This window comes from Aythya marila, assembly GCF_965140915.1.
Source record: "Aythya marila genome assembly, chromosome: 10".
Lineage (NCBI taxonomy): Eukaryota > Metazoa > Chordata > Aves > Anseriformes > Anatidae > Aythya > Aythya marila.
The window spans coordinates 13969485-13992993 of NC_139051.1; the positions used below are offsets into that span (position 1 = coordinate 13969485).

At 42.0% G+C, this 23509-nt stretch overlaps 1 protein-coding gene across 2 annotated transcripts in view; it reads right to left on the bottom strand.

Annotated features, from left to right (window-relative positions):
• The window catches only part of PRKCD (protein kinase C delta), a 65712-nt gene extending 43003 nt beyond the window's left edge, over positions 1-22709 (bottom strand). Inside the window, exon 1 of one of the 2 annotated variants that reach the window (XM_082768333.1) lies at positions 22476-22709. The gene's annotated coding sequence lies outside the window, so the exon portion shown is untranslated. Of the gene's footprint in view, positions 1-22323; positions 22436-22475 lie in introns of those variants that run through there. The other variant, XM_082768332.1, reaches the window with a different exon arrangement.
• Between the last annotated feature and the right edge of the window lie 800 nt (positions 22710-23509).

A 23509-nucleotide genomic window follows, 5' to 3' on the forward strand; every position in this document is an offset into this window, starting at 1 on the left:
GTCTAGAAGCAAGATGACATCATATCCAAGGATTATAATCTGAAGTCATAAAAGTCTGAAGTTTTACAACTTCCTTCAAAAATAATCAGTAAGAAAAATCAATGTTGCACTGTAAGGAAGGTGCCAGGATGGCCAGTCACAGGTTCCAAGCAGCAACTCTACTTTTGAGGCAGAGTTACTGAACCTATGTTAAGAATTTAAATCAACAATCTTTCAGTAATTTTGGGAAGATGCATTATGTAAGTAGGTTAATTAATTTGTTCTTATGATCAGACATGAGAAGAGGATTCTTCCTTGATATGAGTCATTCTTGCAGAAACTCCCGGCTTCCTCACTTACTCATAAGCCAAGGGCCAACAGTGCTGACTAAGTAAACGTATAGCTCAGAATTGCAGGGACAGGTAATCTCCCATTACAAGTACTCATTAAAAGTTCCAGACACGAAAGTCCTTTTTTTTTTTTTTTTTTTTCTTTTCTTTCAGATCTGAAACAAAATCAGCAAACTTGGAGCTAAGAGTAAGGTGAAAACAACTGCTCTGAATTTCCAAGTAGCATTTCCAGGCACCTGTAGACTGCCTACTCATCTCTGCGACACATATCTATACAATTAAGCAAGAATAATCAACAGGCATGTTTATCAAAAGCTGTTCTTTTCTAGGGCCATGGAACAAGTTTGTTCCACATGGCCTGAAAACCAAAAGTGATTCTATGGTCATGGTAAGAGCAAAAAATATTCCTACCAAGTTAAGAGCTACTTAATATGTCGATAACCTATCATATTTAAAACTTTGTAGCAGCCAGCAAAATATAGTAAGAATTACCATAATACTGTTTTTAAGATGGTATCATGCTAAATGCAAATGCTTGGCCCTCTTCAATTTCTTTCATAGATTTTAAATGCAAATCTATGAAGATCACTTTTTAAAAACATTAGTGGAAACCACTGCCACTCCAAACATTTCCCAAGAAAGATTCCGATGTCCTCTGAAGCCCAGAACAATTTAATGGGCTTGGTGGGTGGCTGGGCATTGGAACCAAACAAAAGGATGATTTGGGGAAAAACTGAAGGGTGCATGAACATGCTAGCTTTGGATGCTACAAATGTATGTCAAGCTTGATGTAGATGTTAATAGCACCTCAATTGACAAGTCCTCAGTTTATACCATGCAGTGTTAAGCATAACCTGCTTATATAAAAACTGCCACCCCTGAAAAACCCAAGTTTCCTCTACCAGTACCTGCACACTAAATAACATTAAATACACATAGCTAAATATAATGACTGATGGAGTATGGAAATCCCAAGGGAAGTAGGAAAAAAAAAAAAAAAAAGCACATACATTATACTAGAAAGATAAATTTATTTTATGATATTCTGTTCCTGATATAAAAACCAGCATTAGCAACGTACATTTTTGCAAGAGTTTCTTACACTATCCACTTAGCCACCTGGCTAGAAGGTGTCTGTAGAGAGTCTTTATCCAGAACAGATTGATGGCAAGACCAGGCTTAAAAACATACTCATTCTTTTCTCCTTTTTCTTGCACACAAGCAAAGAATTATTTTGATCAAAGTTTCACAACACCTCATCTAAATTCCTTACATCGAAGAACACTACAGCCAGGGGTCTTCATTTTTTATTCTGGTACAAACACCAAGCTTGCCTTTGTTTCTTTCAGGTTTCACCATTCGTAGGACTCCCTGCAAACAGTGACTGAAACCTCATATCCAAAAACAAACAAGAACATGGAGAGATTAGATTATATAGCAGTAATCAGTGACTTCTGCTACTACGGAGGGAGGGTTTAGTATCCATAAAAGGAGCCAAGGTCCCAAGAACTGTACTGTTTTCCCTTGAGTTTAACCTTGAATGCACCAGGACCTTGAGCAACCCTTCAACTCCTCTGTTCCTTAGTTAGCCCTAATAAACACATACTTGTCACAGTGCTTAATTATGAAGGCTGGAGATGCAAACTAGAATATTTTGCATGGAAGAAAGTTGTTGACACCAACTTTCACATCAACTTGCAACAAAGCAAAATTACTTGGGCTGAACTAACCCCACAAACCCCAGCTACATGGAAGGGCCTGTATTTTAAAATCGAGACTGTCAATCACAGCCACATCTGCAGAACTGTCGCAGGCCATGTAACTGGTGGAGGAATCGCAGAGAGAGTGGTAGCACTGGAAGCTCTGCATCAACCAGCTGTCAAAACACAGTGCAGCTCTATGGGAACACACCAAACATTCCCAGACACTGCCTGTAAGTTTACAAACACTCCACAGTAACATCTAAGCATCTACCAGGAAAGAGATGCTCAGACACTACACTGAGGGCCAACAGCATAAGTAATGCAAAATACGACTAAGATCAGCTAACAGAGATAAAGAACATACTCAAAAACATAGCTCTGTAAGAACTCAAGATTGTTTCCTCGGTGCTATCTGGTAGCTGAAATAAATGTTGTGGACCACACGGTGTGCAGACAGAAGTCAGCAACAACCAACCCACGAATAAAGTGGAGAGATGTAGATGCTTAGCAAATGACTCAAACATGTTTGGAAGCCAAAAGGGTAAAACAGCTTAGAAAACTGCATGACAACTGTGTCTAGAAGGGGGGCAGGAGAAGAAAAAAAAAGCAACAGGTGGGAGGAAAAGATGCAGAGGAACTTAACAATTATCACTTTTGTTGCTAGCTTTCTCCCGTATTTCCAAACAACAGGTCTTAATCATCCAGGGGACAGACTTTGAAGGCCTGAATTTGGGGACATGGACAACGCATCTAAGATCCATCACCAACAAACGAGCAGACTGCATGCAGTGAGTTCTGGATTACACTAATCAGAGATTTTAGCCTGCTTGCATTTTTCAACTGACAAGCCCTTATGCATATCTTAGAAGAATTGTTTTCCTCTCATCACACCTCAGTTAGCAACTATCACTTCAGGATTTAAATACTACATTTTGCAAAGCTTAGAGACATAAATATTCCTGCTCAAGGAAGCCAGGGGAGTAGACAGGAACATGCAGTTTGTTAAGAAACCATACTAAAGAACAAAGCACCATGGCTGATACGATGTTTAAAATTTTTACCTGATAACTCCTAGTTCCACAACATAGGCCATTAAGCAGTGTGGAAAAAAACAACAAAAAACATTGTGCTACAACTTGGCAATCATGCACTCCACGATTTAAGGGAATAAATAACTCATGCGTTAAGTGTTTCGACCTTAAGATATTGCCAACATCATTTCTCATGCTCCTCAGTGGTGGCGACATCCCTGTCAGGATGCATTCCAGGGACCATGATTAGCTGCTTCACTTGAGCTCCTAAAGAAGTGCACGTCTTCTTAGGAGGAGATGGATGCCAAGACACATGCCAGAAATGGATGTGCTGGATGAAACAGCCCTGAAAAGGATCCCAGCTCTGCAGCAGTTTAAGCAAAGCTGAATTGTATCGCCTTTAAGCTCACAGACAGGAGAGAAGGGATGTTCCTACTGAACTAAGGGGAAGGATGGAAAGGAGTGGTCCTGAGCTGCAGACAGGGAGAGCCCCGAAGAACTGGAGCTGTTATGCCCCTGGTATGCCCCTTCTGGCACCAGACAGGCTCACTTTATTGTGCTCTGACACATTCATAGAAGGTACCAAACCGTAACACCCTAGCACACTGCTGCCCCAGGCAGCTACCATCGTCACCAAGCCCAATTAGGCAGGCTGCCTGCAGCCTTCAAGCCTTACATAAATCCCAGCATCTACAGGAGCAGCAGATACTTTGCCTTTGTTTTCTTCTTCATCTTTATTCAAAGGAATGAGTGGAGAAGTTTATCTTTTGCCTTCATTGCTCATCTCCCTGGCTGCATAAGTCTATTCATGGGAGTCTTCCCTGTCCAGCCTTGCTGTCCAAGCTCTGCTAAGCTCCAAAACCTGCAACTGTGGCTTCTAGAAGCATTTCTAAGCAGGGGAAAATAACATAAGTTTTAGAAAAGATTCATAGAAACAATGAAATATCTATACCTATATAAATCTCAAATCACTTTTGCTAAGGCCTGAATATTTCTATAAGGACTTGACACCTCTGGAGCTTGAAGTTAATGAAAGTCACTTCAGTTGATCCTGCTTTTTTGCTGGACACACTTTACTTGCAGCCCATAAGGACTAGATTTTTAAAATAACTGCTTAAGTTCAAAGGTTCACAGCACTCCCATCTAGAAATGTGCCATTTGCTAAGGCAAGTTTAGATTTTTAGAGCCTGTAGTGTTGATGTCTTACAATGCTGGATGAAAACATTTTTGCGTGAAAAAATATTTAAAATAGAACCAAGTAATGTTGAGGCTTTTTTGGAGGATATGAGGAACATCACAGTGCTACAATCATTCTTTACATTAGTAGTCTGTTGCTGATGCAAAAAATCTGCAAGGACAAGCTAACTTCGGCAGCAGCTCCTACTGCTGATCTTTTCCCCCCATAAATGCTCCATTTCAAGATATGTTTGTTTTTTGGTTTTTGTTTTTGGTAAGGGTGACAGGGGGCTTTTGTTAGGAAAAAATTATATAACAGCAAACCATACATTACAGGATTTTTTAATCTCTCACTTGGTGCTGATTATTGTTTGAGCTATGGTATTTCATTAGATGGATCACTGGCTCATTTCCAAATGATAGTTCCTCTTTTGCCAGGAAGCTTAAGAAAGATTGTGCCTTCTGAGAAAATACCAGGCAACTTTTCTGGAAGCCGACTGACGCTTCACTGTTTCTATTCCACATGTATTATTTGAATATAACATAAATATTTCAGTGTGGCACCAGATAAAAATCTGAATACAAGCAGTTTAACCTCTACAAGCACATAGTTCTATCAGAACACTCCTCTTCCTTTGAAAATACATTTTTGAATGATGAGACAGTAAAAATATACTGTAATGCAGAAGTAGTTAACAGGTAGTTTCCATGTTCTGTGCTCTTATATATACAACTATGAATTAAGTTATGACCTCTGTCACCAAAATGATTCATTCAAAACAGCAATAATAGCCTCTGACATGCATTACAGGCATGACTGCTAGTAAACTCCATCGAAGTTGCTTAACTTCTCTGATTGCTAGACTTGTTTTCAGTTACTTAGAACCATGCCTAAAACTAATCACCACATGAAAGTTCCACAGACTGGTTTTCTGCCTCAAAGGGACAGGGTGTTTTTAGAGTTTCACCCAAAACAACTCAGCTCTTTCTTAGGACAGGGCTAGACATCAGACGTCACCTGGGATGTCCTTTGAAGACACAGGTATAATTAAAAACAAAAGAGGAGATTAGCATCTGAAATAAATGAGAAATTTAGTTTTCCTGTAGCAGTTTTCCTCCTTTAAAATGAGGATGATTCCATGTCTCAACGACATGCCGACTGACTCAAGTTTTTGCAAAGAATGTAAAAAACAAACAAACAAGAAAATTACTACATTCAGAGCCCAGTTTAAGCATATACAAATAAAAAAAAATAATCCCAGAGAATTAAAGGATGAGAACAAAACCCACCCAGGTACCTGCAGCCTTTATGCACTAAGGCAGGAGGTACCATAAAAACTACAGCCTGCACCATGAACATATCCAGAAGGTGGGCCAGATGCAGTTCACATATTAACCTTCATTTGGGCATTTGCCAACATTTCATAAACTCATTTTTCTAGCAAGTGATGGGGGTCTTAACCAATATACATACACTGGCTGGAGTTGGCCTCATTTTGACCCAGTGGGTCCTGCCAACGAACCATGAAATAAAAGGACCTGTTCTACCAAAGGGCAGGAGGACAGAATTTTTTTCACATTGTATTCCTTGTTCCCAGTGACCTTGTTAGGCAATTATCTTCCTTTATATGCGGAAATCTGGAAGCTTGCCACTTCAAATAGCTGCATAATAGATGAAATAGTTTGTCTGCCAAGAGCACTCACCCATCATACCTGTCTTTCACACTTGGCAAGGATTTCCTTCTTTCTTCTAAAACTCTTGGATATAGGCTGCATTTAACTGTGCTCAAGCAAGACAGAAACAGTCACATCATCAGCTTTGGATTTTTCCTTGAATACATGAGGTAACAGATGAGTAATGTGCTAACCCAACAAGCCACCAGATTTGTCTCTCTCAGCACAACAATCTTTACTTCCTGCCTGTTCCTAGTACAGCCTAACTGCAAAAATTTAACTTAGCCTATGTGATTCAAATAATAAAGAACAAAATTAAAATTCTGCAGACTCAGTGTTTACCTCTTTTTTTTTTTTTCTTTAGTAGTATCTTCTCAGACATATGAGTTTTCTTTTAGATAGCCTACAACTTTTGAGACACAGACTTTGGTAAATCTAAGTCACGCTGACAGAGCCCATTCAGGAAGCAGACGCAGCGCGTGCACCTGCCAGGAAATAATAGCTGACAACTGAGCAAAACCGAGAAGAATCCATCTAAATGAGCCTTGTAGCTTGAAAACTTTTCCTGCTTTTCCAGATAAACTGGGCACAGCCAAAGGAGACGAGCTTTCCACACTGTAAATGGAGCAACAATCAATATGAACTGCTTGTTCCTCATTCTCTCGAGCACTCGCACTTTAGTCAGGAGCAATTATTTGAAATAGTGCATGTGGCTCTTGACAAAGCCACAAGTGCTATAGCTTTATTGCACCAAGTTTCCTGAACTTGGACAACTACAATAGAAACGATGGAAAACAAGTGGGAGGGCAGACAAAAGAGGAACTCTTATGTTTTATAAGGGATGTCACCGGGAATCCTTCTTTTGGTCACAAAGAGGAAGCCCAGAGGAAGAGTTCAAAATGATGAAACCTTCACCTTCATGGAGAAGAGTTAGGATTTCGCCATAGATACAACTTTGCAAAATGAAGTAAAGCGAGCACTCCTTTAACAGAGATCTTTCTGTTCTGTAGGAAGTTATATTAGCCCCTGAGAACAGTCTGGAGCTTGAATGCTTCCACAAGCACTGGGGAAGAAAAAAAAAAAATACTAAAAAAAACTACAGTTCAAAGCCTGTCATTAAGTTTCAGCCAAACTCTGGAGCCATAACAAATGCTTTGTAATCTGAAAAAGATTAGAAGGCTGCCATGTTAGGGTGTTCCTGTGAGAGAGAGATAAACGAGAACATGTTAAAGGTCCAAAGTATACCAGCTGAATAAAACCTAATTTGTTATATAGTCCACGATGACACCCTGCCCGATGAGCTTTATTGGAAAAAGCACATTGAGTCCAGCCAACATTTCCCCGAACAGGAAAACCCCTGCCCTGCATATCAACAGCAAGAGAAGCCAAAGAGCGTAACAAAGATCCTTTCAAGCACAGGAAAATCTAACTAAGAAGGACAAAACAGCCACTGTGAAAGAACCAAAACTTCCATACCCCAAAATGTTTTGAAAGGTGGGGTTTTATAGAAACACATTACTTTATTTGTATACCCTTACACCTGACACTAATGTCATACCAGTTCTTTTAAAATATTTCACTAAACAAAACTATCAGGAGCTGCCACAAATTCAAGGCAGGGAACTGCACACACTTGCAGACTTGTTTGATCACAATGCAGTTGCTCCATATTTCACACCAAGTATCCAGATCTCTATTGATTATCCAAAGCATTTTCCTTTTTTTTTTTTTCTGAAAAGGAAAAAGCCTCAATCTATAAGCTACTTCTGCGTATCAGCTCACTGTGCTGTTGCCTGTGTTGATAGCTGATGAAAATATACCCACTGAAAAAGTTATTGCATAACTTCAGCAATTAAAAGAAAAAAAATAATTTTCTTCTTTGAAGAGATTCATACAAGCAAACTAATTACTGTGACAGATCCTGGAAACATCAGATTGCAAACTGCAGGGGACCTTACAGTAACACACAACAGATTCAATTCAGAAGAAAGGAGAAAAAAAGAAGTGGGAAAGCACCCAAACATCCTTATCCCTGCAGGCTGCCTTGAGAGACTTTGTTCTGGGCAAAATGCACCTTTTTGATCACATCGCATTTTTCCTCCAGAGTTTTATCAACCACTGCTGAATAAATTAGATACTAAGGTCATACACATTTTCTGAGACCATTAAATAGTGTTTTCTCCAAAATTTGGACACATGTAAAACCAGCAGTTCCCTATAGCAAATTAAGGGTAAAGATAACAATGACTGATCTCAAGTATTCATTAAATTGCAGTATACCGCATCCTGCTAGCATGTCTGCTGGAATTGGTTATTTGTTTTAATAATGAACTCTTGGTGGAAAAGTAAAGTTTCCTAGGAACTCACATGAATTGCCATGAGTCTGTGGAAGGAAAAAAATGTCAGAGAAAATCAAAGTAACCCAGAAAAGCTTTGGACTGTTTGCTAGTTACATACTATTTAATCACAGAAATTACGCTACTATGTGTCACAGAAACCACAGGGCAAAGAAAAGAGCAAGGTGAATGACAGAAAAATAAAGCTTTTTGGAGTTTCTTGATTTACAGGTTTCACTGCAAATCTTTGTGAAAAATGTCATTTAGAGATAAAAATACTGAACAGCAGCTGGAGCTTCGGCAAAGCACAGGACTAAAAGGCATGGGATAAAAAAATGGATCCTAGGAATACAAAGTGAAAAATGAAAGGACAGTTTGAAAGAATTCTGTGAAATATGACCTATTAAAATTGATGTCACCAGAAGGTCATGTGAAAATCAGTTTGGAAAAAGTACAAAATTTGACGTCTCTAATTTCTCTCATGCTTAAAGCAGTATCAAAATTATGTTTTGAACTCATCAACTTCAATAACAATGTAATTTTGTTTGTTTCTTCTTCTTTCTCAACACTGTCCCCCAACAGGTGCAACGCTGCTGGTTCAAACACTTGCAACAGGAGAAAATGCTTGCCTTCCCTGACGCTCAAATCAAACAGGCTGTTTGGCTAAAGCCTGGAAACCTCCATCGCTGAACCACAAGCTTACAGCATGAAGTAAGGCATAAATAAATCTTTATGTTCAATGCCAGTGAGAGCGCTATTATGCCAGCTAAATTATGACCATACTGGGATCTTAGTTTTCACATCTGGTGCAACATAAAAACTGGTTTAACTGCTTTCAATCTGTTTTTCCTCAAATATTGTTCAAAGACTGGTGAACCCAAGTAATTCAAGTCACTATCTAACTCCTTCCTGATATGCTGGGCTGTACGGCACTCGAGTATGCGTAGGCAAACTGCAGTCCAACAGCATTAGATAAACTTGGTCGTTTTTGCGATAGAAAAAGCCTCCAGGCAGAGCAAAGTGCAGAGGTTTCTGGCTTTTGCATGGGCCATGAAATAAAACAGCATTTTGCTTTCCCTGATGGGCCACTTCTAGCACTGTTGGCACCAGATGTAACTAAAAGGATGAGGTTCATCTCTTACTGGTGCAGCCACAAGCCCCGTACGCTGCTGCAACATCCCCCAAGCACCATGGCAGCCTCATCACTGCTGCCCCTTTGGTCCCCTCTGCTGACCTGTAAAGAACACAGCATTTGGATTTGCATACTTGGAACACACACAACCAAACGTCTTAAAAACTGTTTCAAAGTCAAAGCTCATGCATTTTTTTTTTAATTTTTATTTATATTTTATTATTTTTATTTTTTATGACGTAGGAGCACCTGAAAACACAGAGCCTGCCCACAGTGCATGTGTTGTGCTCCAGAAGGCCAGGTCAGAACTTTGACATCTTTAATACATCAGTGAAAGATGTGTTGAAAGATTAAATGAACCAAAAAAGCTTCTCCAGCTTTTTTTCCAAGATGGCAAAGCCCTCTTTCTCGGTTGCACCTCTCATTCCCTCCCCATCTTATTAACCCACCTGTATTGGCATACAGGATGTGAATTTTTGCAGTAAAGTCTAACTTAAAGGAAAAAAAAATCTTAGAAACTTTATAATACACCATAAAGCCCTAAAGAATGTACAAGAAAACCCACAATGTCTCGAGACTATTTGCTTTTCCCCCAGGATGCTGGCAGAAACATTGACTTCATCTCTGTTCCAGCCTTGATGCAATATTGTATGTCAGCAATTACCCGGAGATTTCTCCAGTTTCCAACAGAGAGGGGCTCAGAACCGGGGATTGCTCTGCAGCACACACAGCCGAGCTCAGCACTGCCAGTCCTGCAACACTGGATGAGAGGAATTAAGCCAGGCAGATGGCTCAGCACTTGCCCTGTGAGAGATGGGGCTGGCCGCAGATGACATCCTACGGTGAGGTCTTCCAAAGATGTTCCTGCATTCAGGCTACTGCAATAGGTAAGACAAGCGACCGATGGAAGAAAAAACAATGCATCACCCACATTTTTCTGAGCAAGCAACCAGCAAGCAACTTACTCCAACAGCACAGCATGTTAGGGGGTCATGAAGAAGCAGAACAGGCTTTTTCTCTGCTATCCAGCACAGAAGTAATTTTTCTGTAATACATCTTGAGAATCCCACATCCAGCCCCAGTCACTGCCCCCAGTTGTTTCATGCACTGAGCACATGCATTAGATGAAGCTGTGCTATAATATTTGTTAACAGGCTTTAAACAACTTCAAACGTATAGAGACCGATGTACTGAAAAGTATATGATTTTGCTTTTTGTAGCTTTGCAAAATTTCCTGACAAATTACTCTGGGAGATTCAATGGTTAAGCAATCCTTAAGTGACATTAAGCAGACTTTCCAAAGTAAGTGTCTGATCAGGAGACCCTAAGTACACGCTTCGTCATTTACTTACTGCAGTCTAGAACTCCAAACAAGGGCTGAAGGACCAGAGAAGTAATACCCAAGCACAGAGACACAAACAGGCATGTTCTGAAGTTTCCTGTAACTTTTACTTATTAGGTAATAGGGTTCCCTTGGTAACTAACGTAAAACTAAATGGAGCAGCATGAGCACACGTTCTTCCATTTCAGTCTGTCTGGGACACCTTGCCTATGGCAAACATTCTCAATTACATGAGCCTGACAGCCTTTTTTATGTTTTTAAGATATAACTCTAGATATGGCTGTCTTTCCTTTGAAGTATTTGAATGCTTGTACTACTGCCTCATGACAGTGTCTGAAAAGCGTTAAGCATGCAGCCCAGCTTGGGGAGCTGTTAATTTAAAACAGAGCTCTACAACCCTCATGGTTTGCTTTAAGCAAACAAACAAAATATCTCTCTGTTGAGACTCCCTCAAAAATTTTTCTAGTATGAGGATCAACTTTCACACTGGAAAGCAGCACCAGAAGTAGGAAGGAAATCAAATTTACAAGGAAAAAAAGATCTAAACCATAATACAACCAGATCTCTCTCTCTCTCTTAACCTGGACTAGAAATTTCTTTACCGAAAGGGTTGTTAGGCATTGGAACAGGCTGCCCAGGGAAGTGGTGGAGTCACTATCCCTGGAAGTCTTCAAAAGACGTTTAGATGTAGAGCTTAGGGATATGGTTTAGTGGGGACTGTTAGCGTTAGGTCAGAGGTTGGACTCGATGATCTTGAGGTCTCTTCCAACCTAGAAATTCTGTGATTCTGTGAAATAATGGACATATCTTTCCCTAGTCCCTAAAATAAGATTTGTTTGTCAATTGGACATAGGTGTCAAGACAGTAACAACAACAACAAAAAAAAAGCAATAAACAAATCACCCTCTAAACTTCAAGTATGCCATCGCTGCATGTGCACACATGCATGCATCAAAACCTTTCAGAAGAATTTAGTGTACACCATCTTTTTTTCAGCAAATGGCAATCCAGTAATTGACAGCTAAATAAATTGAAGGGATTGAAAATAAGTGATTTTTGTTTCTAGTGACTGACGTACATTACAGTCACCACAGACGTTTTCACAGTCTTCTAAAAAAAAAAAAAAAAAAAAAAAAAAAAAAGGGGGGGGGGGAACAATTTTCTATTTGACTGTGTCCCTTTGACAAAACTGAATACATGCTATGTCATGGCTTTCAGAGTATTTTCAGCATAAAAAAAAGATTTCCATTTTAAGCCATTATAACCAAAGAGTACTGCTGATAAGTAAAATCAGTTTTGCTATCAACCAGATGAAACTCAACTCATTGCTGCTCTGGCAATTAATTTCTCATTTATTTCACGTGACCGGAAGGGGTAAGAATCTGAAATCATTTTACAGGTTTCATCTCTCAGTCAGGCTGAACTTTGCTCTAACAGCAGCAGCAGAAGAATTTGTATCCACTTAAGTGGATAATCACTGTAAGTGTTTATAATGACTCTGTTTGCAGAAGCTTTTGTATTTAACTGCATCAGTGTAAAAACTGACTTTAAGTGGAGTGTCACATAAGCTTAGACAAGGCTTAGCTGTGATAAACTGACTCCATTTGGATTTGGCAAAGCTGTTGAAATGAATTGATAACAATGTTATCCAATTTAACTAGATTTATTTTGGCCTAGGTACATTAAATAACTATATAAGGCCACATTTCTTCAGGGAGAAGATGGGGATTGATTGTTATAATAAAAGGCATCTTCTGCTTTTGATGCAGCATTAAGTATTTACCCAAAATGTAAAGCACTGGGAAGTAGTGGAAAAGCCCTATCACTGCTTTAATGGCTTGGGAAAAAAAAAAAAAAAAGAAATTTAGTTCTTCTTAAAATCCATCAAATTATTCCTCATCACCCAACAACAATTCTCAACCTGATGGTTTCAACACTGATATACATATTCTTACATTTTAAAAAGCAGATTTAACCTAATCTCTACCACTTTTAGAAATGCAGTAATTTTCAGATGAGAGTATTTATTAATATTTCCATAAATATATACTTCATTTATATTTCATTTATAATTTTATACTCACTAAATGCACTATTCTGTACTTCAGTTACACAGCACTTGGAATCTAGTATGTTATTTCAATAGCTTGAAACTTGGCTGTAAATAAGATATATGCCAACTGTACAAGAAACGTGTGAAAATACTTTTCTGTCACAATTTTGCCCCTCAAGGAAATAGAGTTCAGTGGTTTTATATATAATCAATTTGTAAGAATCGGTACTGTAGACTTCTTGTCAAGATTCGCTTTTGAAGAAAAAAGGCCATTCCTGGCTGCTGGCTGGGAGTATTTTGAAAATCCACACAGGAACCTTTGACAAAAAACCCACAAAGCTCCTTTCTTCACAAACCATTTCAAATGTACCAAGCACTCCAGTGACAAAGGCAATGTAATGCAGGCCATGAAATGCCTCAGAGCATCTGGTCAGAAGAAAAACCATATAAAGTCAGCACTGCTGAGGCTGTTATATTGTCGTCAGCTCTTGAAACACTAAAAACACTTACTGTAATGTGATTTAGATTTTTCTTCTGGCTTGAGTTCAGAGAAAAATGGCAATCAGTGCTACTACATATTGCATTCCACATCAAACTACAGATCTCAGAAGCTGAACACTGCTGCAAAAAGTTAGCAGCTCTCTGTTTCAAAGTTTTGAAATTAGGTTTACATAAGGCAAAGCTCTAATGATGGAAAGATTGGGCTCACTGTTATTAAGCAGTAAGAGAAGAAGGAAACAAGGAACAGAACAACACACACACGGGAGACTGAAACTAAAAGCGGATTTTGGTCACAAGAGCTCCTTTGATTTGTCCTTCTCCCAGCTAGGAGGTGCAATAACAAAGGAAAGAACCGACATTAGGAGAGAGCAGTCGGCCATAAAGAGCTGGCCTGCTTTGGCTTTGCTTCCCATTCCTTAAATACATATCTATATAAACTTCCAAGCAAATAAACATTTCTCTTTGCCTCAACTGCCACCCACTGGAAAAGGAAAGTAACATTAATCCCAAATTGCAATACCCCAAAATAGGTCAGAAAACCAGTCTGACAGATACCAGTATGGACTACATTAAACTCCTGGGGTTGCCTTTAAAGTCCTAGCAGCACTGCTAGAAATTAGAGAACTTGCAAATTAAACTGAAACAGAAAACAACAGCAAGACTTCCTCTCCCTGCCCCAGCAGGCAGGCACTTGGGCTGTATTACAAAGGTTTTGGGAAGGAGATGGAGTTTGCAAGGCTGAAGCGAGGGGGCCAGCAGCACCTCTGGGACACACGAGGCCGAGGAGGGCAGGGTGGTACCAGGAAGGCCTGCAGCACTGGGGACTCCTGCTGCAGCCAGCTCTGTCTGCCCCAATTTCCCCTTCAATGGATGGCTTCAACAGGTGCACGGGGTCCTGTGCTGAGGCAAGTTGGTGGTGCAGATCCAGTAACCTGACCTTTCAACTTGTAGAGTAACCTGGAAAAGCTTGTTGAAAAGAACAGGATGGTCTCTAAGCTGCCACAGAGCGCTAACATCCAGCCTAAAAGAGACTCGTCCTAACTTTTGGTGTATGTGCTTATTTTAGCTAAAGTACTTAACGAGGCTAGCAATAGCGTAATGAGATATTTGCATGCGAAAGCATGCGTGTCAGATGCGATGACAGCAGCATAACTGCATGTGAAACAGACCTTAAAGTGAGACAAACCATCCTGCAGCCATGCCTTCTGGTGAACCTGCGCCGAGGCTGTGATGGCACCACCACAGCAGCCAGCAGTCATAGCCGAGACTGCTCGGCCAGCCAACACGACTGATGCAGACGTGCCCTGACTTCCCAAAGAAGAAAGCAACCTCTGTTCAAATGAGACCCAATAAATGGGGACAATCAGATTCCCAGAGAACCTTCCATACTTTTCTCAAGTGCAATGAAGCAAGTCTTGCTAACCGAACAGCTACTCTGCAATTACAGATGTGCTGAGAGCTACAAATTGATTGCAGATTCCCTTACTGCAAGGGCCTAAGGGAACTGGAGGAATGAAAAACAAAAATGACTAAGGGCCTAATGCAAGCCCCATAGGGATAAACAGGAAGATGTATAAATCCTTTGGTCCAAATCATACCTTTCTTCAAAAAGGCCTGCAGAAAAAAAAAATCTAACAATATTACCCCATTAAATTTCTCTTCTGCTGTTGGGGAGAAGATGGGGTTAGCCTGTAGCTAACTTCCTATAAAATGGCAGACATCCAGGAACCACTGCAAACACTGGTGTCTGTGCTGGGTTTGGTCTCAGCACGTTCACTGGTCGTGCATGGCGGAAGGTGCTTCTTTTGCAGGGGAAGGCTGTCACGTTGCTTCGAGCTGCATCTCCCTGCTCCCTAGTTCTCCAACAGGCTTTTTCCAGGCAGGACACAAGTGCTGCCTACTGATCCCTTGGTGTTTATCTGTCCTCCCATTACCCTTGTGCTAGCTTTGAAGTAACTAGGCAATCGGCGATGCTGGACTCTCCTTTTTGGCTGAGAGAACAGGAGAAGACACGTCCAAGTGCCAGTGGCTCGCTGTATACAGATCAAGGCTCAACTGAATTAATTTTAACTCTAAAAGTACCTGGAAGAGTTTAGGCCCATGTTAAGAAGCTCCTGCCCCTGGGACACTGCTGCCTACATTAGCCACGATATGCTTGTCAAACAGCAATTGTAGGTTATCGAGGAACATAAGCAAGTGTAATATGAGAGAGTTCTCAGAGCTTCCTGACAGACAAATCTGCCGCAGATATTTGGCAATCAGCATCCACGGGCACTGCAGCATTCCCGACTCATTAGTAAGACCACTTGAGTTCACGGAAGGCCAAAGTCATTGGCCAACGATACACGAGAAAACAGCTGTTGAGCAATTCACAGCTCAGCAAAAATGCTGCATTAATGGACCAGCACACTGGATGTGAGAACCTATTATCAGACTGCTCCTTCTGCTCACTGAGTGGTGCTATTCAAAAAGAGAAAAAAAAAAAAAAAAGGATGGGGGGAGGGAAGATGTTTATCAGTATTGAAAGCATCTATAATAATTTACTCCTTCACATGCAGAGCTACTTGCACGATGGAGGGTTTCATATCCTACTGCAAGATTATTTATTTATTTAATCTATAAATGGAACAGTTAATTATCAACACCAAAAATCCTGGCAGCACCTTCTTAATGCAAGACAACCATCTGTGCTCTCTTACAGGCATGTACGTTAAACAAAATTTTAAAAATAAGCAAGAATAAACCTTACTTTCACAAGAGTTTTCCAGGAATGTACTCTGACAAACAAATGTTCTTTAGCAAGAGAAATACTGAGTTCTGCACTTCAACAGGCACTAACAAAATCAGCAAGGTACAAAATACTCCTCACTCCAGTTACTTAGATGTGCCAGCAAAATGCAAAGTCATCCAGAGGCATTACAAAAAAACAAAAAAGATTGAGATAAAATCTACAGTGTCACGTGACAAACATGACAATCATTCAGTTATTGCACTGTGCCTGTTCGTCTTAGTTTTTCTTCATAAAAGAAGTTTAAAAAAGCATGCAACGGGTTCTACTATCAACTGCTTGGACCATGTTTTCTAAATTCTTACCAAATTTTTGTACAGAGGGCTTTTTCAGAAGAATTTTCTTTTAAGAAAGAATCATAGGATTCCTCCCTTATTCAAAAAAAAAAAAAAAAAAAAAAAAAAAAAGAATCAAATACAGCTTCCTGTTAGAAAAGCACAGCTCACATAAGCTACTGAAGGATGCATTAGCAATAACTTAACTACACTGCCTTTGTACTCATTGGGGAATTTCCCAGAAAAAGGCAGTCTATCGGAGCCAAGCTGAACACTGAGCTTGTCCATGAAACGTTTCAGATCACTTTTTCAAGCATCTGCCTACATCTTCAAGCATCTCAATCTTCAAAAACAAAACAAACAAAAACAACAACCTAAAACCACCACCTTATTATCTGAAAGACAAGCCTGATATCACAACCAAGAATACTTCTTCTCTTGCCTAACCCTGACTATTAAAACACCAGATGCACTGAAGTAAATTAGTATAAAGAAGTACTGACCAAACACAGATTTCACGAATTCCTTAGGCAGAAAAACTACAGCAAAGCTTAAACTGCACTTCCAAGAGAAACCAGAGAATCTGATAAGGAATTTCTAAAATCCTTGTTTGTGTATTCAGATCTAATAAACAGGCATTGATGAGGGGGGGGGGGAAAAAAAAAGATTTTCAAATGCTCAGAAGATAACTTGACACTTGAGTGCTAAAAAATATGCAATTTTCTCTCTTGGTCACCTCATCATTACAAAGCTATCATAGAGCAAAAAGCAAGGCTAATCCAACACAGGTTTGGCTTTCAGCTCCAAATCAGTAACACATAATACTTGATGGCGCAGGGGTGGGGAACAAAGCTGGGGCTGAGGTTTAGATTTACTGTGTATGTTTCAAGATACCCCATACTTATAGCAGGTGGGTGGGATTAAACCAAGCCCATTAACACATATCATTTATGAGGCTGAAGAAGACTGAACACAACAGAAATCAGAGCCACTTATGCACAAATATACAAACCAATCTAGAGGTTTGCAGCCATTTGGGAGATGCGAAACAGGATTCTATTTCAGACAGTTCAGGCAATTCCTCTGAGCCCAGTGAAGCTGGAAGGACTTCAGCCCACACTGTACTTCTCAGAAAAGAGTGGCACGCGTCCTAAGTGGTTTGGGAAGAGTTGTTTTAGTAGGGTCTCTTTTCCACAGATACACACAATGCCTGGTGCAATGCTGACCTGTCACCTATGCTCCCAGAGGCTATCCCAACTCCTCTCTCACTATCAAAGGGTAAAAGTGACGCTGCTTGGTTACTTTTCAACCACCCAAGACCAGATATTGCTCACAGCTCTAAGAAAACACATTAGGAATAGCAGGACAGGAATATATGTTGCATATCTGTTCTGTTCTCACAAGTGGTAGCACCTTGGAATTCAAAATAGTCCTGTTCTGGGGCATACAGAGAGGTGCTGCTTTTTATTTTTCAGGTAAATCTTATATACGGCTCATCAAAAGGCAGGAGATGGTAAACACACATCCTCCTCCCTTAGAAGTCTGGCAAGCATCATGCAAGGCTTAAACACCTAATGTGCATCAGCTTTATGAAGTTATCTGAAACAGTCACTCCAAGAATTTATAGATCACGAGTATTATCAGATGAATACCAACTGCACTTGAGTATCATTAAATAAACTTTTCCTGATAGAGCATTACACTCAATGGCAAAGAAATTACCAGCAAAAACATTAACTGCAGTAAGAGGATACCATAAGGTGTATTCTGCAGTTTTATGCACTTTTTTTAGCTGCAAAAATATCTTTAAAGATTTTATGGCCTGCCTCTTTGCTTCAGAGCTGTGGATATACATCTGCCCTGCTTCACTTCTACCTTCGAGACAGAAACAGTCAAATCCATTATCAGTCAGTAAACAGCAGCAGCTAATTTAATAGGTTCAAAACATAACTTACTGCATGGAAGGCAGGGCACCTTTCTGTCACTGAAAGGTAGACACAGCGCTTTAAATGAAGCATTATCATAATACGTTATCATAAAAAAAAGGAAAACAATCAGTAACATGCAGCTACACACATTGTATTTCCATTCTCCTTGTCAGGGATACTTCCAGTAGCACAGTCTGGTCTAGATGGACCAGAAATACATTTTGCACCACTCTTGTGAAGGACAGATTTGTGATGTCCCTGTGCCAGATCTCTCATTTCTTAACCCTTACCGGTGACTGGTAACAGCAGCAGAACACCAGCACAGTTTCTAGTCGTGAAGGCAGTGCGTATAATCTAGATGGCCCTGTAGAGCTAGAGACAGCACACTGCTTCCTACAGAGCACTTCTGCAAGATTGCTCAAAGAATACCATAAAAAGTTAATAGAGTAACTCAATTCTGTCTGGAGTGGTAATGCCTCTGTAATAAAGCACAAAAACTCTTACAGTTAAAAATAACTGCTTTTTAAATGAGAACATAACACAAGCCATTTCAGCATTACTTTACTAAGGCTGTAAAGAGCTCTCCCAGGCTCATCTCTGTTAATTGTATCTTTGCAAAGCACAGCCAAGCGGATGTAGAGTGATTAATTTTCCTGTGCTGCCCAGAGACCTGCGAATGGGCACAGGACAGATAGTTTTCCCCCTTTCCCTGTTCCTGCTCACCCCTCTGGCTCCGTGTAGAGCTCTACAAAGTAAAATTCTGTACTCAGATCGTTCAGGTAAAGGAAGATTCAGAGAAAGCTGAGAGGTTTTCTCACAGAGTATGGAAAACATTTAAAACAACTGCTGGAACACAAATGAATTTGGTGTTTATTAGATGCCTCTTGGCCAGAACCTGACAACCAGAATGGAGATGCTGCATTTGACACAAGGACAACTCCAGAATAAAAATCCCATTACTTTTCTCAGAAGTGGATGATTAACGGAGGGATTTGGTTCCTGATGAAGTCAGCTAACCCCCAGACTCCACTGGTAAGTCACTTGTCATCTTTCACATTCAGCTCTGACTCATCTGCAATAAACATTTCAAACTCTGCCCTATCCCTTTCTTCCTCCATTCTTTTTATGGTAGGTTAAATATGTACTTCATATATCTAATGAAGGGGATGGCAGACTATAGATACTTCATGCATTTTGATTGCAGCATGCACAGACACATCTGAGTTAGCTTCAAGGAACTTAAATACCTATGTCAATGAACCCCATACAAGCACATACCTCAGTGCTGGCTAACACCTGGAAAGCATTTACACGGCACAGTCCACACTGTGGCTCGTGCCCCTGCAGCTTCACTGCAGATGCTACTGATATTCGGTGGACTGAAGGTCAGCGCTGCACTTACAGCTCCAGTCGCAGTGCAGCTGCAGATCAAGGGGTGCTGCAGGGGCTCCTCTTTCCAGGAGCAGCAGCCAGAGCTGAGCACCAGCTACAGACGGGCAACACGACCATGGGGCAGAGGAGCAAGCACAGAGAGGGTGGCATGGAAGGCCTTCAGATGGAAACCAGGATGAATGGTTAACTTTAACGATTAGGTCCTAAAGTACTCAGTTTGAGATTACCTTTAATGACTGCAGCTTTTAGACAAAATAGACTTGGAGGCCTGAAAGCTTGTATGCTTTCCCGAGGAAAGCTGTTATTTCAATAAAAGATGTCATCTTTCCAGGTTCTCTTGATGTTCCCTTAATCTATAAAGCATCAGGCCAAGTTTTCTTTGAAAGATTCTTCTAAAAGTTTCTCTTTAACAAAAGTAACTACAAAACTTAAGTTTCCTACAGTTCAGAAATAGATTTAAAAGAATTCCTGCTTTACACAATACCTTTTCAACTAGTTGTGCGGTCAATTTTTTTGATTTATTATATAATGCTATTTCGCTATTTCATTCAATAAGAAACTTGTAACCCCTCTCTCATTAGACTTATCTATACAGGAGGGTCACAACTTATGAAATACAAGATGGAAAAGAGTTTGAGAACAGTTCAGAACAATACGAGCATCTTCCTGATCAAATATCTCACACGGATTCATGGAACAGAATTACCTTATGCCGTACTCAGCAACTGCACATACATCACAGCTGCATAAGTGAGAAGAGTTTCCTACGCTTCTGTACCAGCCACTGAGTGGCAGCAATTCCTACATACTTAAATCCATATTCCTAGATGTAAGATGAAAATTTCAAAGTACTGATAACTTGTACTGTTTAGAATCACATATAAGCATACACATAATGCCGAGTGAAATACCTGCTTATGTTTTTTACTTTTTAAATTGTTGGTTTCAAATATTATGCATGTTACTCTGATAATCATACGCCTTTAGAGGTCTGCTATAGTCAATTTTACAAAGAGATAACTGAAAAGATCAGAAAAAAAATCATAAAACTATAAAGATCAAAACCAAAAATGACAATATTTAAACATTTCTTAAACTAAAGCATATAGCTGTATTTTTAAAACAGATTTTTATCTCGAAACCCAGGATAAAAAGAAAAAACAACAACAAACCCACAACGTAAATTTATGCGTCGCAGTCTCTTATGTTTGCTTTTTTCTGCAGAACTCCCTCAGCAGCATCCTGGGGTAACTGAAAATCTGTCTGAAGATTAAATACCCACTTCAATTTCTAATTAAATTTCTAATTTTCAGGAACTAAAATAAGTAGGAAATGCTGCATAAACCTTTTTTAAGTGATGCTTATGAATTATTGCTTAATGAGTTAAGAAGCACTTTGCAGTCTTTTGGTCAGAAACCCACACTGGTTATATTTCTTCCTATTTGATCAATACAATGCTGCACGGCATTAGCTTACGGACGGAAAACTAGGTCAGGTTATTTCCTGGCTTGTTATACAGTTAATGAGACTAATGACCATATGAGGCCAATGTGCAAAGAAGATCTGACAAAAGCTGGGCACAGGCGAGCACGCAGAATTTTGACACGGGCTACTCGGCGAGATGTTTAAGGGCTGTAACTCGGGCTTTAAAGCAATATTTAACTCTGGGAAGAGCACTGGCACAGCTCTCCCCACATTTGCCTTCTCTGTGGGTCCAGCTCTGTCCCCCGAGGCCTCGAGCTGCCGAGGGGACGGCTCCTGGGCACAGCACCCCCGGCCACCCCGCGCTACCTGGGCAGATAACGCGGAGGTGAAGCGGTCACAGCAGCCCCCGAGCAAACAGGTGTCAGGCGAAACCAGCCGGTGTCACAACCCCGTTGCTTTTAGTGCTGATCCCCTCACGCAAACGGGGAATTCCCTAGTGATGAACCGAAAGGGGGTTTTAAAGAGATGCACGCCTGGCACGCCCGCCCAAGGAGCGTTCCTGCTCCCTCACTGTCTGTCACAAATCAGCTGGAAACTGCCCGCTTCCAGCACCGTGCCTCTCAGCTGCACAGAAACTGAGCATCCACGGGGCCGGACGAGGGAGGGGAAGAAGGAAAAAAAAAAAAAAGAAAAAAAAGAAAAAAAGAAAAAAAAAGAAAAAACAACCCCAAAGTTGCTGTTATCACAGCCGGCGCTCGTGCCAAGAGCAAACTCCGTGCCTGTGCCGGGGACACAGCCGCGGGGAGCTCGGGACCTCCTCCCCGGGTCCGCCCTGCCCCGCTCCGGCCGGTGCCCGGCGAGGCGGCAGCGGGGGCGGCCCCGTCCCGGGCTCCCGGTCCCGGAGCACCGCGGGGGTGCGGGCGGCCGAGGGGAGCGGCGCGGCCCCGAGCCCAACATGGAGGCGCCGCTCCGGAGGCAGCAGCAGCACCCACCCGCGGCCGGACACGGCTCCGTCCCGCCCGCCCCACTACAGCCGCCCCAGCACGGCAGCACCGAGCCGGGCCGAGCCAAGCCGAGCCGGGCCGGGCGTCTTTCTCCCCACCGTGCGCCCCACGGAAGCCGGAGCCCGCGTCGCTTCCTCATTCACCCCGGGCCGGGCGGGGCAGAAGCCGCCGAGCAGCGGGAGCGCCCCCCGTACACACACACACACACCCGAGGGGGCAAGTACCGGCACTCACCCGCCTGCCCGGAGCCGAGTACCGGGAGCCGTCCCGGGGAGCGAGCTGAGCGAGAGACGGAGACGGGCAGGCAGCGACCGCCGGCTCCCCGCCGCCACGGCCCGGGCTCGGCGCTCCCCGCCCCGCGCTCCGCCCACGGGCCGCGCACTCACCTGCGGCCGCCCGCCCCACCCCGGAGGTGCTGAGAAAGGCGACCGTGGTGCTGCCTGGCCCCGTCTCCGTCCCCAGTCCCGTCCTCGGTCCCGGTCCCCTCCGTCCCGTCGCACTGGGGACGCCCCAGCCCTCGCGGTGTCCCTCAGTACAGCGCCCCTTGGCCAAAGGCACTGGTGTCGTGCTCGTGCTGCGGGCGCAGGGTCGGGGCTGAGACGAGGAGGTGATTTTATTTTGTTTATTTTGGGCCCAGACGTGGAGCTACGGCTGGGGCTGAGGAGCTGGAGCTCGGCCGCAGAGCGCTTGCTGTGTGCCTCTGCCCTGTGGGGAGCGGCGTTCAAGCTTCCCCACTGCCTCGCCGCACCACTTCCTCTTCCAGGCTCTTATTTAAAATAAATTTTGGTGGTTTCATAAGCCGGGGATGTTGTTTTAATGATAGGGCTAAAGCTGGGTAGGCTCTAGGTCTGTGAGCGCTGGTGTTGCCTCAGCGCCTTTACCACAGGGTGCTGGAGGCCGCAGGCCACTGGTGTCCCAGCCCAGCTGTCCTCAGACTCACACTCTGAGGGATGGAGCTCCTGAGTGTTGAAGTGAGGTGGTTTGGGGTTGGGTTACAGCACAGGAACATGACAAACATAAATAGGAGAGAAAATGCTGCCTTCCTCCTGAAGGAACCAAAGCAGACCTTTGTCATCATTTTCTAGCTCATAGGGGTAAACGTATTACTAATTCGGGTGTAATTACTCTTGCGTTTTCATCTTAAATGAGCTCATTCTGATCTAGCTGAAAGCAGTGATGAAACTCCCAAAGTTTTCTGAGCCGCTGTTGTTTCTCCAGGCAGGTGCCAGGCTGTGTATGGCAGCTGAGGGTGCCAGAGCTGGCCGTTAGGAGGCTGTGTGTGGAGCTGTCTCCAAAACCCACGGCCCACAGGTTCGGTGTCCAGCTTCTTTCCAGAAGAGCACTTCATGCTCAAGAGGTATTCTAGAAGTTCATCGGTTGTTTTGTGTCATTTCAAATCTGAAAGGTTATGATGTGTATG